Here is a 6580-nt window from a genome sequence, read left to right on the forward strand (position 1 = left end):
ACCCTTAGAGAAGTTTGATGCCATCTATAACTCCTACATTTTTATATATAACATGTATGAGTTTTAATTGAAATTAAGAAGAATACCAAGAAATAGAATCTCATGAACAAAAACCAAGAGATAACATCAACAAAACAAAAAGTAGAATTGAGCTGGTATGCTTTCTACCAAAATCTTAGTTGTTTTACTCTTTCATTTACTTTAAAATGAAAACAGCAGAATTGGCTCTCTGCTCCTCCCCATTCAACAGACAGCCGCATCTTCTGGTTGCAGTGCCAGCCACATCCCCCAGACGCGATGGTGAAGGTGGGAGTGAATGGATTTGGCCGTATTGGGCGCGTGGTCATCAGGGCTGCTTTTAACTCTGGCAAAGTGGATATTGTCACCATCATGACCCCTTCATTGATCTCAACTACATGGTGTACATGTTCCAGTATGATTCTACCAATGGCAAATTCCACAGCACGGTCAAGGCTGAGAACAGGAAACTTGTCATCAATGGGAAGTCCATCTCCATCTTCCAGGAGTGAGATCCCACCAACATCAAATGGGGTGATGATGCTGGTGCTGAGTATGTTGTGGAGTCCACTGGGGTCTTCAACACCATGGAGAAGGCCGGGCCTCACTTGAAGGGCGGGGCCAAGAGGGTCATTTCTGTTCCTTCTGCTGATGCCCCCATGTTTGTGATGTGCATGAACCACGAGAAGTATGACAACTCCCTCAAGATTGTCAGCAATGCCTCCTGTACCACCAACTGCTTGGCTCCTCTAGCTAAAGTCATCCATGACCACTTTGGCATTGTGGAGGGCCTCGTGACCACCGTCCATGCCATCACTGCCACCCAGAAGACCGTGGACAGCCCCTCTGGGAAGCTGTGGCGTGACAGCTGAGGGGCTGCCCAGAACATCATCCCTGCTTCTACTGGCACCGCCAAGGCTGTGGGCAAGGTCATTCCTGAGCTGAATGGGAAGCTCACTGGGAAGCTCACTGGCATGGCCTACCATATCCCCACCCCCAGCGTGTCAGTTGTGGATCTGACCTGCCACCTGGAGAAAGCTGCCAAATATGATGACATCAAGAAGGTAGTGAAGCAGGCACTGGAGGGCCCCCTCAAGGGTATCCTGGGCTACACTGAGGACCAGGTTGTCTCCTGTGGCTTCAACAGTAACACCCACTCTTCCACCTTCAACGCTGGTGCTGGCATTGCCTTCAATGACCACTTTGTCAAGCTCATTTCCTGGTATGACAATGAATGAGGCTACAGCAACGGGGTGGTGGACCTCATGGTCCACGTGGCCTCTGAGGAGTAAGAGCCTCCTGAACCACCAGCCTCAGCAAGAACAAGAGGAAGAGAGAGGCCCTCAGCTGCTGGGGAGTCCCTGCCCCAACTTAATCCCCCAACACACTGAGAATCTCCTGACCTCCAATTTACATCCCAGACCCCAAGGAAGGGGAGGGGCTTGGGGAGCCTTACCTTGTCATGTACCATCAAGAAAGTATACTGTACCCAGCCAAAAAAAAAAAAAAAAAACCAAACAGAATTTATATTAGATAGGCCTTAATCAAATGGATTGACAAACAAATTAAAACTTGTGTGAAAACCTTATTTTATAATTCAGTGGTGGGCAGCCCAGGTAGCTCAGTGGTTTAGCACTGCCTTCAGCCCAGGGTGTGGTCCTGGTGACCTGGGATCGAGTCCCACCTCGGGCAACCTGCATGGAGCCTGCTTCTCCCTTTGCCTGTGTCTCTGCACCCCCCCCCCCTCTAATGAATAAATAAATAAATAATCTATAAATCAGTGGTGATATATGCATAGAATTTCAGACATATAAGATTTGTTTAATAGAATAGCACAGTTTAAACTATTCTTATTGTGCATGTGTTTATGAGAAAAAGAGATCATGCACATATATGTGGTTGTGTATTTTCAAGAACACAATATAGACTCGAAATAATTAGGTTTTCCAAAATATGGGTGGAATATTGAGAGTGTTCTAGAAAAAGCTTTATAAATAACTATTATTCAGAAATATAAAAGTTTACAAATCTGGGCTCTTATGACCAAAGCAGAAGCCAATTTTTGATTCCTAATTATACTTGAATGATTTGAATTTTTTCTTGATTAAACCTGTTAACCTACATCTGACATTTTTGTGTAACTAAACCAGTGTGAGTTTCATAGCAGCAAAATCACATTGAACAAACCAGATATTCCATCCCATTTCATTGAGAACAACCTCCTTTTCTCTGTTTATTGTTGGGATTCGGCCCAAAACATTTTGAATAGCTTCTGAAGACAACCCAAACAAACTAAAAATCTAATATATACATTTTTATGATGTTTATTAATGTATAATTTCCACACAGTATAATCCATACAGTCTGTTGTCTTACAGTTTTGTGTTTTGGCATATATATATGTATATGCATATATATATATATATATATATATGTATTCACATAACCACCACTGATGTCAAAATATAGAATATTTCTATCTCCCCCAAAAGTTCTCTCATGTCTCTTTGTACTCAATCTCCCTACCCTACCCACCCTCTTCCACTTTTGGTAAAACCTGGCTATTGTTCTATCTCTGTAGTTTTGTTTTCCCAGACTGTCATAGAATAAGGATTATAGCCTGTGTAACCTTTTATGTCTGATTATTTTCACTTAAAGTAATACTTTCAAAAATTTACCTATGTTTTTGCATTTTTAGGCAGTTCAATACTATGGATTACTGAGTCATATTTCACTTTCTGGCTGTACTATGACATTTGTTCCATTTACTGATTAACAGCATACATGCTATTTTCAGCTTGTGGCTATTAACCACAATTATTGGCTATTAACTATAATAATCACAATGGGTCTTGGTGTAGACATATGTTACCACTTCTTTTGGGTGAGTAACCTAGGTTTGGGATTCCTGAATCCTATGGCACATTTTTATTTACCTATAAAAGAAACTGCCAAACTGCTTTCCCAACCAGCTATACCATTTTTCATTTTCTAGAATAAAAATGTTATGAGAGTTTGAGTTGCTAGTATTTGGTATTATCCAATTTTATTAAAGTTAGTTTTCCTCATACATGTGTGGTGTTATCTTTGTTTTAATTTTTGTTAGCTTAATGACTAATAATGTTGAACCTTTTTCATGTGTTTACTTATTACTCATAGCTCTTCTTTGGTAAATGCCTTTTCAAGAGTTTTCTTATTGAGCCCTGAGAGTCCTTTACATGTTCTGAATACAAGTCTTTAATCAGATATATTTTGCAAATATTACCTCCCAGCCTTTGGCTTTCCATTTTCATCATGTTGTCTTTTGAACAACAGAAGTTTACATTTTGATGAAACACAATTTATCAATAGTCCCTTTTATGTTGTGAGTTTTTTATGTCCTATCTAAGAAATCTTTGCTTAATTCTTCACACAAATCAGAACAACCCCTGTTACCTTTGTTTGATATTAGTATTGTGTTCAGGACAAATGAAATTTTGATATTGAAGCTGAAAAAATATACATGCTGGTGTATGTTGTTTGCTTTTACAGGAGTAAAGAAATATGTATGCAGTGCTAAACTATGTCATTTACACTGACAGCTCTTATTATTATTAAGATAAAATATATTATTATAATAAAACTTGAAAACAGCATTTGTAGTAACATAAAATAAAGATGTCACATAATATTTAAATCAAATTGCCTTATCACTTCTAGTTTTAAGGTATTAGTGAATGTACAAGATATGAGTGAGGCTCTTTGCCTTCAAAAATAAAAACTTGTTTGATTTCCAAAATTTTTCCTTGAAGCATATACCATCCTTTCATAGAGTATATTTATATTTTATTTCAATACAAAAATTGAATATAAAAAGGAGAGTTGTAACATTTATTTGTCAATCTGAAAATAATTCATTTTTAGTTGAACCTTTTAAAGAACTTATATATTTTATTTCTACGTATGTCAGGGACTTCATAATATATGGTTTCATTTTCCCTGTAAACATCAATAGCCTCTATAACAATATATATAATATATTACACAGATGTATTGAATAAAATTTAGATATATGAGACACAGAAAATGATGATTTTTGTATCTGATACAAACTTTTTTTTTTTTAATATAGGTCATCTTTGTGTGTATCTGTGTCTCATGTGTCTCAATTTTATTCAAGACATGGTATGGGGCAGCCCCGGTGGTGCAGTGGTTTAGCGCCGCCTGCAGCCTGGGGTGTGATCCTGGAGACCCGGGATCAAGTCCCACATCGGGCTTCCTGCATGGAGCCTGCTTCTCCGTCTGCCTGTGTCTCTGCCTCTCTCTTCGCTCTCTCTGAATGAATAAATAAATAAATCTTTAAAAAAAAAAAAAGACATGGTATGTGAAAGAACATTATAGACTAATATAAGTATTATTTAGCCCCCTCCCCCCCTCCAAAAAGCATGTCTTTTCTGTCTTGAAGCATCAATGTGGAGTGGATTGACCTAATGTGGAATTGGCTTTATTGCATTTATCACTATCTTCACATATTCTCTGACCAATACTTGTTTATCAAGGCTTAGGCTATGAGCACTGGCAACACCCCAGACTTCTCTTTGCTTTTTATACGGGCCTTTGGCCTTTGCTGTGTGCATATAAAGCAAAGTGAAGGAGGGAGAGGAGGAGGAAATCTCTCGGCCCTTCTGCCTTGACCCAGCCTGTGGAGGGTTATGTGTGGTTCTGTCTGTTGAGGACACAAGAAAAAATGGTGTGTTGAACAGACTCAGTCTTTGGCTGTAACTCCTCAGGATTCTAATCTCCCGTATCAGCCTACACCTGGATAGTACAAATTTATTAAAATTTAGGATACTTTAGCTTTACCTTTGTCTTGAGAATATTTTCCCACACCTGCCATTTCAGCAGGAAAGAAAGCATGTGTGGACTCTTCTCTCCTAGCAAAGCCTTCACACTTTCTGGAATTTGTTTTTATTATGTTTCTTGTTATCCTCAGCTCTGTGGTGGGTAGAAAAGGCTGGTGTTCCATCTGACTCTTGTTCTTAGGGTACGTAGGGCCACCGCTTGTGATGTCTAGATCTTAACTGAAGGCAGAGGGCTGTATGTTATTTTCTTAAAATCAAAATCTGAAAGATACGGAATTGTCAGCACCTAACAATTTTTTCTGTATTGTATCCCAATTTAAATTAGATACACAGACTTGTAACACATTTCCCTTTTTTTTTTTTTACACATTTCCCATTTGTAACTCTAGTTGCCATTCTTAAAAATCTGCATTGAATGACATACATGACACTTCTAGTCACCCTTATTTTATGCAAATGTCAATGACCTATCATCTGGTTCATCACTTGTGCCTGCCAGGATGTCTGAAATGGAGAAATAATGGGCTGTGCCCGGTAGAACTGAGAGAGCAGTGGCTGTTCACTGTGCTTCCATGAGTCTGCTTTTGAAATTAAAATCGTTGGTGCTCTCTTTTTTAAATCCCTGTTTGTGTGCCCATAAACTACTGAAATTAGAATTAAAAAACAAAATGTGAGCATTTAAATAGTTCACATCTCACCTGTTCTCTAGATAAACATTTTCCTTCAGTAAACAGCCAGTACACCGAAAATAATTAGACAGAGTCTATATTGTCTACTTCCTTGGAAAAAGAGGCTTTCTTTTTCTGTTTTGTTTTCATGAAAACCTTAAATGGAACTTCTTTGACAGCTTATCCACTGATACGTTTCTACGTGATTGTTTAAAGAGCGGTTACTGCAATTAGTGTCTTTGTGTACTTTGCAATTTGTGGGTAAGTCTATTGCTTCACAGGATCTGGTATTTTGGATTTTTAGCCAAGCAAATGTCAACACATTCATACTGAGGTTTTTTGTTTCTTGGTGGTTTTGTTGATGTTGTTGTTGTTTTGTTTGTTTTTGTTTTTGTTTTTTGCTTTGGAAAAGTTAACTTATTCAAATAATACCTTCATTAAAAGTAGAGTTTTTCACAGTTAACATTTCATATTTGACCTTGATTGCCTTATCCTTATAACTTTTATTTCCATTCTGGTAACAGTTAAAATTAACTATGGAGTTTCTTGAATATCAGCATATAAGAATATAACTATAAGATATTTTCCAACGAAGAATCTCAATTGTGGGCATCAAAATAGAATGAGTTATTTTTGTCTCTGCAAAACCCATCTCATATTAGGTCTGCATGAATAAACTGCTTAACTGCTATGTTAGCCAGAGAGAGTACTTAATGTTAATTTCTGTAACAATAAAAACAAAATCTCAGTGGCATAGCAAAGCAAAGATTTATTATTCAAATTGCCATCAATGTAAAGGGTGAGTCATTGCTTTAAACAATGTCTCAGTTGCTTCGGTTTTGTGGTAGTTCACAGCACCCCAGTTTACGTGGGATGAACAGAATGGCCTTTGAAGCTATTGGCATCTTTATTAGAGAAAAGCCAGAGATTTCTCTTTCATATTTGAGGGAACAGGTCTAGTTACATAATGATCCTACTGGCAAAGTAAGTTTAGGAATGGGAGAGGAGGATGTGGATGGTGATGTGTTTCTATAATTTCTGACACAAATTGGT

The 6580-nt window shown here is 37.9% G+C and overlaps 1 pseudogene; it reads left to right on the forward strand.

The window, feature by feature from the left end:
• Window positions 1–297: 297 nt before the first annotated feature.
• LOC121481902 lies at window positions 298–1459 on the forward strand (annotated as a pseudogene).
• Window positions 1460–6580: the final 5121 nt, after the last annotated feature.

This window comes from Vulpes lagopus, chromosome 24 (assembly GCF_018345385.1).
Source record: "Vulpes lagopus strain Blue_001 chromosome 24, ASM1834538v1, whole genome shotgun sequence".
Lineage (NCBI taxonomy): Eukaryota > Metazoa > Chordata > Mammalia > Carnivora > Canidae > Vulpes > Vulpes lagopus.